This window comes from Pithys albifrons, chromosome 6 (assembly GCF_047495875.1).
Source record: "Pithys albifrons albifrons isolate INPA30051 chromosome 6, PitAlb_v1, whole genome shotgun sequence".
In the NCBI taxonomy this organism is placed as follows: domain Eukaryota; kingdom Metazoa; phylum Chordata; class Aves; order Passeriformes; family Thamnophilidae; genus Pithys; species Pithys albifrons.
In genome coordinates, this window is record NC_092463.1 from 134,705 (window position 1) to 145,065 (window position 10,361).

At 53.7% G+C, this 10,361-nt stretch overlaps 1 long non-coding RNA gene across 1 annotated transcript; it reads left to right on the forward strand.

Moving 5' to 3' along the window:
• Positions 1-949: 949 nt before the first annotated feature.
• Positions 950-3,379, forward strand: LOC139673541 (uncharacterized). Its single transcript, XR_011698141.1, has 2 exons — positions 950-2,110; positions 2,894-3,379. It is a non-coding gene; the product is annotated as an uncharacterized lncRNA (long non-coding RNA).
• The last annotated feature ends 6,982 nt before the right edge of the window (positions 3,380-10,361 follow it).

The following is a 10,361-nucleotide window of genomic DNA, read 5'->3' on the forward strand; positions in this document are numbered from 1 at the left end:
CCTGTGGAACATGTGGACCAGCAGAACTCTCAGGGCTTGTGTTCAGAACAGGCTTGAGGAGAGTGAGTGAGTGAGTGAGGGAGTGAATGAGTGAGTGGAGTGAGTGAGTGAGTGAGTGAGGGAGTGAGTGGAGTGAGTGAGGGAGTGAGTGAGTGAGGGAGTGAGTGGAGTGAGTGAGGGAGTGAGTGAGTGAGTGAGTGAGTGAGTGGAGTGAGTGAGGGAGTGAGTGAGTGAGTGAGTGAGTGAGTGAGTGGAGTGAGTGAGGGAGTGAGTGAGTGAGTGAGGGAGTGAGTGAGGGAGTGGAGGGAGTGAGTGAGTGAGTGGAGTGAGTGAGTGAGGGAGTGAGTGGAGTGAGTGAGGGAGTGAGTGAGTGAGTGAGGGAGTGAATGAGTGAGTGAGTGGAGTGAGTGAGTGGAGTGAGTGAGGGAGTGAGTGAGTGGACTGAGTGGAGTGGGTGAGTGAGTGAGTGAGGGAGTGAGTGGAGTGAGTGAGTGAGTGAATGAGTGAGTGAGTGAGTGAGTGAGTGAGGGAGGGAGTGAATGACTGAGTGGAGTGAGTGGAGTGAGTGAGGGAGTGAATGAGTGAGTGGAGTGAGTGAGTGAGTGGAGTGAGTGAGTGAGGGAGTGGAGTGAGTGAGTGAGTGAGGGAGTGAGTGAGAAGGAGCCACAACGTGTCTTCCTTGTCCTTCACTGCAGGATCAGAATCCTGGTTTAGGTTAGGGATGCTTTTGCACTGGTGTGTGTCTTCGATGGTCAGAGCCAACTTTCTGCTGGGCCACTTAGGAAGAACAGTTGCCTAGAGCTTCATGTTTGCTTTCCTTGCAGCCTGGAGTGTTCTGGAGTGTAGTTCTCCTCCTTTCCTGGTGTGTGTGATGTCGTTACTTGTCTGAAAGTGTCTCCATTTAATCTCCAGCTAATAGCAACACACTTGCCCTGCCACACAGCACAGCCATTCTGACCACTGCTCTCTGCAGTTTGTGTTCATGCTGGGAAACATTCCATGCTTTTGTGTCATTTTGGCCTTCATGGGAATAAAGTTCTGAGGAAGGGTTTACGTTCCTCTGTCAAAGCTGTGACACATTGTTGAAATCATCCCCAGGCAGATGGCCATGCTGATGAAATTCGTGATGTTATCTCTACACAGATCACACAAGGTCTGTTATTAATCCTTTAAAATCTGCTTGATGCCTCCTGTAGAGGAGCAAGAATTACAGGGTTCTTCCAGTGGTGTTCCACCAACCAAATGGAAGTGGTGCTTCCAGCGTTCCACGTTTCAGTGTTGTGGTGCCCGAGAAGATGAGCAGTTTTTAGGCAAACTTTGGAGCAGCAAGTTAATGCCCTTCAGTAAAAGGGAACATTTATGAAGGCTGCCCTTTCTGTCTCCTTCTTAGAATGCATTTTGCTGCTGACTCTAAAGCAATTCTCTTGTTTTCATCTGGAGTTTTACTTCATCCTTTTTCTCGTTGCTTTCTCCTCTTCATTAACTAGTATGGCACAGGAAATGGGGCATGAGCTCTGCAGGAAATACTTGGCAGCATACAGCCAAAGGGAGTGTGTTCTGTTGGCTTGGGTTGTATTTCAGGCTGCTGTGCAGTTTTTGCCTTTGAAGCAGGAAAGAGTTGTCTCTCTGGCTGAAATGGCAAAGGAGGTTTGGCGCTAATCTGACTGCCCGGGTGCCTCTCCTTTTGGGGTTCATTTCTGATTTTCTGCCCACAGTTCCTCACTGATAGTTCAAGTTACTGATCTCCTGAGCGGGTCATAAAAGGGAAGGATTGCTGTCTCTGGTTTTAATCCTTTGTAAAAAGTTTGTATGTGCAAACATCTATGTAAGAGGGCAGCAATTGTTAAGAAACAAATTGTCTTGTGTTCTCTGTTTCCTGGTGCTTTGTGTGGTTTCTGCTTTTCTTTGGTCACCATAGGGTGATAAATCGTTCTGATACTTTTTCTCTAACTGTCATACTAGGATGTTTGAAACGGGCTTGGAGAAAATGATGATTCCTGAAATCCAGAAAGAGTCTGGGACAAGTTGAAAAGCAGATCCGTGCTGTTGGCATCACCAAGACATTAACAGAATGTCCTCCCGTGATGGACACTGAGTACCCCAAGCCGTGGTAGGTGCCACACTTCTTCAGGGTCTGCTGGTGATGCTGTTGGAGGTCTGGAAAGTAGGAGCTTTCACCAGAATAGGCCCCTCCAATAAACTCCTTTGGCATTTCTTCAGGCCCACTGTTGTGGTGAGGCTGAGCTTGAGGCTTTTCATACCTTTTCATCCTTCACTGCACAAAGGGAAGTGTGTTTTCAAAGCAAATGGCAGAGCTGGTTTGAGATGTGTTTGAGCCTGGATTTGGCTGAGTAGAGCTCCACTGAAGGGAATTAGGCTACTGTCAGCTTGCATTCCTTCTGGAAAGCTGGGCCCACTTTTGACTTGTAACTGTCATAGTCAGGAGGCCTGAGAATACTCACAACCTGACAGGCTGTAGTGTCTTAGCCTGAAAGTGGAATCTGGGGGAAAGCTCTGGAGATTGAAAGGCAGTCCAGCAGTCTGGGGGCTCAGGTAGCCTGAACTGAATGACAGTAACCAGGTCCTGGACTAGAACTCTTTTTGAATGTACTTAGAGAAAAGCTGTAATCTGGAAAAGAATTGCTATTCTTGGGTTTGTATCACAGCAATTTGAGCTGCTAAAAAATGAGGGCATTGCTGATGCTGTTAATATGAGCAGCTGCATTGTGCCTGGAGAGGACCCAGACCCACAGTCCTAGTGCAGCTTCCCTGGGACAGGGACAGTGCCAGGAGTTAAGCAAGTCCCTGCAAAGGGGTTCCAGGTAATCTGAGCGTTCTTGTGAAGCACAGGCTGTCCTCACCTGTTCACTGTTCCCCTCCCCTCTCCCCCCAGGATTCCTTTGCTGCAGGCCCTCCCTCCTTGGCTTGTTTGAGCTGCCTGAGGATGACACGACCCCTGACAAGGAGCACTTCATTGACACAGAGGATACTCCAGGCTATCAGACTGCATTCTCCCAGCTGGCCTTTGCTGGGAAGGAAGAACATGATCCTGTGGGGCAAATGGTGAACAATCCCAGGATCCAGCTGGCCCAGTCTCTGCACAAACTGTTCACAGCGTGCCCAGGCAGGGTAGGTGGCTTGGGCTCTGCATCCCTGGGCTGCATTCAGCAGAGAAGAAATGCCTCTGTGAGAATGGTCTCTTGCTAAGGTTTGTTAATCAGCAAAATGAAGTGTGTTGTAGGCAGAAGGCAAGATCTTGCTGTGTCTTCTTGTTCATTGGAACTTGGCTTTTGTAAGGTTTTCCTGGTAACCTCAGAAAGGCCTTATTTTTCACAGCACTTAGTTTAGCAATCAGCTCAAATATATGCTATTTAAAAGATGAAGATTTATCCCCTTGATGGCCTATAACTAATGGTTGTCTCCTGTTCAGTTGCATGGACGTGGGAGATTCAGGCAGCTCATATAAAATTAGACATTTTGAGTGCACAGCTAACTCTTACCCCATATAGTGTTTGTTTTGTTCAAGATTTGGGTAAGTAAAGATTGTCTGAGAGATGAGCTGTTTCTCCCTCCATAACTGCTGCTCTGAGAGTGTCTGAGCTTGTGCCCTGTGCATGAAGAGCCATGGCAGTGGCTGAGTGTCCCTGAGCCCTCTGCTCTGTCTGTGCTGCAGGTTCTGTGCATGCTGAGTGTCCCTGAGCCCTCTGCTGTGTCTGTGCTGCAGGTTCTGTGCCTGCTGAGTGTCCCTGAGCCCTCTGCTGTGTCTGTGCTGCAGGTTCTGTGGATGCTGAGTGTCCTTGAGCCCTCTGCTGTGTCTGTGCTGCAGGTTCTGTGCCTGCTGAGTGTCCCTGAGCCCTCTGCTGTGTCTGTGCTCCTTTGTCTGTGCCTGCTGAGTGTCCCTGAGCCCTCTGCTGTGTCGGTGCTGCAGGTTCTGTGGATGCTGAGTGTCCCTGAGCCCTCTGCTGTGTCTGTGCTGCAGGTTCTGTGCCTGCTGAGTGTCCCTGAGCCCTCAGCTGTGTCTGTGCTGCAGGTTCTGTGCCTGCTGAGTGTCCCTGAGCCCTCAGCTGTGTCTGTGCTGCTCTGTCTGTGCCTGCTGAGTGTCCCTGAGCCCTCTGCTGTGTCTGTGCTGCAGGTTCTGTGCATGCTGAGTGTCCCTGAGCCCTCTGCTGTGTCTGTGCTGCTCTGTCTGTGCCTGCTGAGTGTCCCTGAGCCCTCTGCTGTGTCTGTGCTGCAGGTTCTGTGGATGCTGAGTGTCCCTGAGCCCTCTGCTGTGTCTGTGCTGCAGGTTCTGTGCCTGCTGAGTGTCCCTGAGCCCTCAGCTGTGTCTGTGCTGCAGGCTCTGTGCCTGCAAACTCTCCAAAAAAGGAGAAAAATTAATGTAAGTACAAAAAATCAATTTAAAAAATCAAAATTTAAAAAGATAAAGCTAACAAGTGTGACAAAAGAGCAACCAAAAATGACATAAAATAAAAAATAAAATAAGAGCTTTCGCTCTTGGGCGACGGTGGGAGTGGAAGGCTCGGCTGCAGAGAAAGAGCCGCTCCCCGGCCCGTGCAGCGCCTTCGCCGCTCGGGTCCCGGCGGGCATTCGTGGTGGTGGGGGCTGGACTGCGGTGCAGTTCCCGGCCGTGTCCGCCAGGCGGCGCCGGCGAGGCAGACGGGGGCGGCCGAGGGAGGGATTCGAACCGGCGATTGGGGAGAGAGAGCCGCGTCCCAGGCGGGCGCCTTGACCGCTCGGCCAGCGGGGCGGGGGCGTGGCCAGCAAGGCGGGGGCGTGCCCGCCCTGCACGGCCCGTAATGGTAAAAACGGAATAAAAGAAATAAAATTAAAAATAAAATTAAAAATTTGAGGAAACCGACATGACAAAGGAATGAGTCCCGGAAGCGTCGGTGGAACCCAGAAGGCTTTGCGGCGCCTCGTTTTATTTTGCAGGCTTTGTAAAATAAAAAATACAGGAAAGTATGCAAACCAAATCCATAAAAAAAAGGAAGTCCCGGTAGATCCCGGGGGCTGTTTGGCGTCTCTGGTGTTCCTTCTGTGTCCACGAGTGTCCCAGAAGGCTTCCGGGAGATGGTGGGAGTCCCTGGGGGGTCTCCTGGGGGCGTTGGGGGTCCTTGGGGGTTCCTGTAGGACCATGGAGGTACCTGGAAGTCTCGGAGTGGGACGGGGGCGGTGGGGCGGGGAGCGTTTTAAGTCCCTGGGAGAATCGTGGCGGTCCCCGGGAGGTACTCGGGGTCTCCACTTCTCCCGGGGCAGCCAGAGTCCAGCTGTGTTCTGCAGAGAAGAAATGGAGAGCTGGGGGAGGCCCGAGCAACTTGCAATGTTAAGCTGCCCCGAGGGGCTCCTTGGCTGGGCCCGCCGCCCGCAGCCCCCTCGTTCCCCGGAGCGCCGGGCCAGGGCCGCGCCGCGGAGGCTTCGGGCCCGCTCGGGCCGCGTGTGGCGGGGGGGCGGAGGGGCGGGGGTCGTGCCGGGAGCGAGCAGAGAGGGCAGAGCGGCGAAGCCGGAGGCGGCACAGCCCCCAGCTAGCTCCGCCTTCCCGCCGGCAGAACGGCACCCACCGGCGGGCGCGCCTGTCAGTCTCGTCGGATCCAGCCCTCTGCTCGCTCCCCCTCCCCGCCGGCGGCGCGGCACCCCACCGGGGGGACTCTTAGATTTTTCATGTAGTTTTCGTCATATTTTTTGAATGTTAAAGGGCGCGAAGCGCGGTGCCGACCCCCCGTGGCCGCGCCCATCCCGCACCGGCTGGACACGCCCCACCGTGACCACGCCCCCGCCCCGCTGGCCGAGCGGTCAAGGCGCCCGCCTGGGACGCGGCTCTCTCTCCCCAAACGCCGGTTCGAATCCCGCCCTCGGCCGCCCCCCGTCTGCCTCGCCGGCGCCGCCTGGCGGACACGACCGAGAACTGCAGCTCAGCCGAGCGCCTTCGTTCCCCCCCCCGCATGCCGCCCGGGGCCCGAGCGGGAAGTCGGTGGATCGACGGGCGCGGGGGGAACGGCGCTTTTTCTACAGCCGCGGCTTCCACTCCCGCCGTCGGCCACCAACAAAACCTCCTATTTGATTTATTATTTTATGTTATTTGTATTGGTTTCTTCGTTACCATTTTTAGGTTGATTTCGGCTCTTCTCACCTGGTCTCCAGGTTCCCGTGCCAAAGCTCCCACAAGCAGTGCCAGTCAGGAGCCGCCCGGCCTTTACCTCCCCCACACAGACTGTTTGCTGCCAGCACCAGCAGCTTTTTGGGCTGACATGTGGAAAGTCGGCCGGCACCCACGGAATTGCCTTTGCTCCCTTCCTAAAGGAACAAAGCTTCCCGAGTTGCAGCCCCAACAACTCCTTCACCAGATGAGTTTATTGAAACAACTTTTCAGAGCAGGCATTTCTGAGCGTACTCCATCAATCCCAAGAGTTCAGAAAAAACACTGTCCGCTGTCCAAAGGAACTGTGCATGTTACAAAGGGGATGTTTTTACATCCTCATTTATACCACCCCACAAACATAAATGGCACTCATTATGCAAATTGCTATAACTACCCTAAAAAAAGTAGGGCACACGTGGAAACAGCTCTTTACCCGAGGCTGCTACAGCTGCCCCATGCCTTGGACCCCAAGATCAAGTCACTAGTGTAAAGATGAACGAATCAACAGATTTGCTACAGTTTTCTTCTTTATTGACCTTGAAATTCCATGCTTTTTTGAAAACAATATTCTTACACGGTATTTAGTGGAGAGTGCAGCCTTTGACTATTTACTACAATATAAATGCTTCAAGATTCTTTTCGCCCTCATTGTTCTTGACATCTGTAGCCACGCTAATGTAAGGCATGACAGCAGAAAACCAACCAAAAAAACCTCAAAAAAGAACCCAGCAGAAAACCCTCTAAACCAAATCCCTACACAGAGTGGATTTAATCAACTAACAAAAGAAAAGAAGATCCAGAGTTCAGGGGGAAACCATTACTAGAAAATCGCAGGTATTTGGAAATTAGGAAGTGCTGCCATGAACACGTGCACCATCAGCACACGTTGTCATTGTAAAGAATTCAGCATTGAGTTTGGAGTTCCCTTTTGAAAAACAGTCTTCTGAGTTGATATTCTGAACGCAAACCACTTTTTACCTGCTCCACTTGGAGTGCAGCCAAGCTGCTTCTTAAAGGTCAGGTTCCATTCCAATGTGCGTACTCTTGAGCTCACAAAATTTTCACACAGTTGAATGTTTTACCAGTTCCTTTGGAGCGAGATGATCATTTTATTGTCAAAATAAGTAACCTTGATGAAAGCCAATTGCAACAGTACATCTTTATACCCAGTGTCAAAGCAACGTGATGTTATAAATAATTGCATACAATGTATTACACAGAAGAAGTTATACACATTCCAGGTAACCATGGAGCAATTGACAGCAGTAGAGGACTACTGAGCATGGGCACAAAGTATTTTTCAGAACAGGATTTGTGGAAACTTAAAGGAAAAAGTAGCCTCTGGAAAGATGACAATCTTTGCATAACATTTTTGTTTTAAATGAAGTCAATGATTTTTATTTTTCAGATGCTCTTTATAAGAACACAATTTCTATTTAAACAAACATAAAGGCTCTAAACTTAAGACACTCTACATATGTACATAATTTACACATCAGGAATGGTTTTCTTATTTGCTTGAGTCTCTCAGTGCTCCACTTCTTCTCTGCAGAGCACAGCTGCACTCTGCCAGCCCCAGAGACCCGGGGACCGCCAGGAACTTACAGTGTCCTAGAGAAACCCCCAAGAAGCCCCAACATCCTCAGGGACCCAGTGACACAGAACAGGAGTCCAAGAGAAACCAAGGGACCAAGGCTACAGGTGGGCCACCGAGAGGCTTTGCTGCCTCCTCGGAAAGAAGGGCTGAGGCTAGCCTCTGCTCTCTGGCCAGCCTCGAAGCCCCTCCACAAGCCAGGCCAAGTCTGAGAGCATTGCCTTCTGCTGCTGTGCAGTACGGATGGCACCCCACAGCTTGCTACACAGAGCCCCTCTTTCCCTCCTGGGAAGCCTAAGCTACGCTACCTGCTTTTCTAGGGGGACAAAGGGACACGCTCGCTCTCTCACTCACACCGACAAAGACAAGACAGAGACACAAAGGGGCAACGTCCCAGGAGAGGGAGCAAGCTCTGAGCAGCAACCTGCGGCGAGCCATTCCTGACGCCCAGCAGCGGGAGAACACGGCCTCAGACTTGCCCTGGCCTGCCCAGACACCTCAAGCCCCTGACTACGCAGGGCGGCTTCAAGGCTGGACAACGAACACAGGCTGTGACATGCCCAGGCTACAGGGGGGTCACCGTGGCCAGCAGCCGCCACCAGGCTCAAGGTGCCAAGGCAAAGAAAAAAAAGCCCTGTTGTTTACACGGTGGGCTGCGGTCCGGAGAACTGCATTCGCCTATCAGGTGAGGCCAAGCGGACTCTCACCCTCCTTCCAAGGTCGCCCCCTCTCTATGGGCAGCCAAAGGAGAACCGTGGCAAAAGGCCAATAACACCAAACCCCGTTTACATGGAGAGTTGCCCAGCACAAAGCCACCCTGAAGGTGCCCACCGCACTCCTACGTGTATGCCTGTCCCGGTGATGGCCGGGAGAGTTTGTCAGGACAGCCTTTCTTGTACCCTCTTGACCTCGACGCTGCTGATCCTCTTCTGAACTCTTCTGCCTCACCGTCCCGCGCTCCTGGCTCTGCTTTCTTCTCGGATGGCTTCCGTCAAGCAAAGAGAATAACACAGTTGAGTCCGAGAAGCTCCAACTCCTTCAAGTCAGTGAAACGGGCACCCAGAGCGAGCTCCCCAAGCCACCATCACCTGCCCACTCCCACCACACCCCCCCACGGCTCCACACAACGCTCCAACTTCCACTGGTGTCACCTCCGCGTTTTCCCACGTCAGCACTGCCGTCCGCACGATGCCGCCGCTCTCTTCTCCCATGGTTTCTGCAAAGGAAGGAGGACACAGGCAGGTGTGAGAAACACCAGCTCCTCCGTAGGAAGCAGACAGGGACCCTACATCCCCAGAGGGAGACCTCCAAGTCACTCCAAACCCACCCACAGAGCCCCCCACTGACACAAACCTCTCCAAACCTCACCTTGAGTGGTCACGGCGACGCCCCGTCTGCTGCTGGGAGCCAGGCCCTCTGGGCAAAGGAAGCTGGGCATACAAAGCACTGGCCAACGAGGCTGCACCTCTGACTACAGAGGGCTCGAGACGCTGCTAGTCTGCAAAGTGCCCGGGACTCCAGGGCACTGGCCCAGACTTACGGGCGGTCCTGGGCCCACAGGCCTGCGGAGGCTCCTTCTCTCCGCCTCGAGGGCACCCAGACCCGCTCCCCGCTAACGGGGCGGTCGCCCCGCACAGCCTGCCAGCTGAGGGAGCACCGAGGCTCCCAGACCCGGACCCCGATTACGGGCGGGTGCACACCCAGGGAGCCACAGGACTCGGCTTCCCCCTGCACTAATAGCAATAAGATTCCAGTACCAGGAAAAACAGCTAACGGCCTAAGGCCTGGGGGCCTTCCTCCACGGACAGGGAGCTGCACACCTCCCGGCCCTGGAACTCGGAACGGCCAGGGCCAGGAATACCCACCTGATTACAGGGGCTCCCTCCAACCGCCCGCCGAGCACTGGGGTCGTACAAAGCCCCGCTTACAAGGCTGCCCCTTCTAGGCTCGGCACCCCCAACAATGCCCTCCACGGCCTAAGGTCGCGAGGACAGGGCCCCAGCCCTGAAGACAGGGCGGGCACATGCTGGCACGTCACCAGCAGCACTGGCACAGACCCAGGCCCTGGCTACAGGCGGGTCACCGAGAGGCTTTGCTGCCTCCTCGGAAAGAAGGGCCGAGGCTGGGCCGTGTCTCCGTTTCTGGGTTTTGAGGGCACGCCCCGGTTGTTGCACACAGCTCCTCTTTCCCTCCTGGGAAGCCTAAGCTACGCTACCTGCTTTTCTAGGGGGACCAAGGGACACGCTCGCTCTCTCACTCACACCGACAAAGACAAGACAGAGACACAAAGGGGCAACGTCCCAGGAGAGGGAGCAAGCTCTGAGCAGCAACCTGCGGCGAGCCATCCCTACTGCCCACAAGCAGGAGACAACGGCCTCAGACTCGCCCTGGCCTGCACAGAGGCCTCAAGGGCCTGACTACGCTCAAGGGCTTCACGGCTGGCCAAAGAACAGCGGCTGTGACGCGGCCCAGCTACAGGGGGTCACAGTGGCCAGCAGCCGTCAGCAGGCACAAAGGTGCCAAGGCAAAAAAAAAAGCCCTGCCCTGTTTAAAGGGTGGGCTGGGGTCAGGAGACCTGCATTCTCCTATCGGGTGTGGCCAAGGGGACTCTCCCTCTTCCTTACAGGGTTG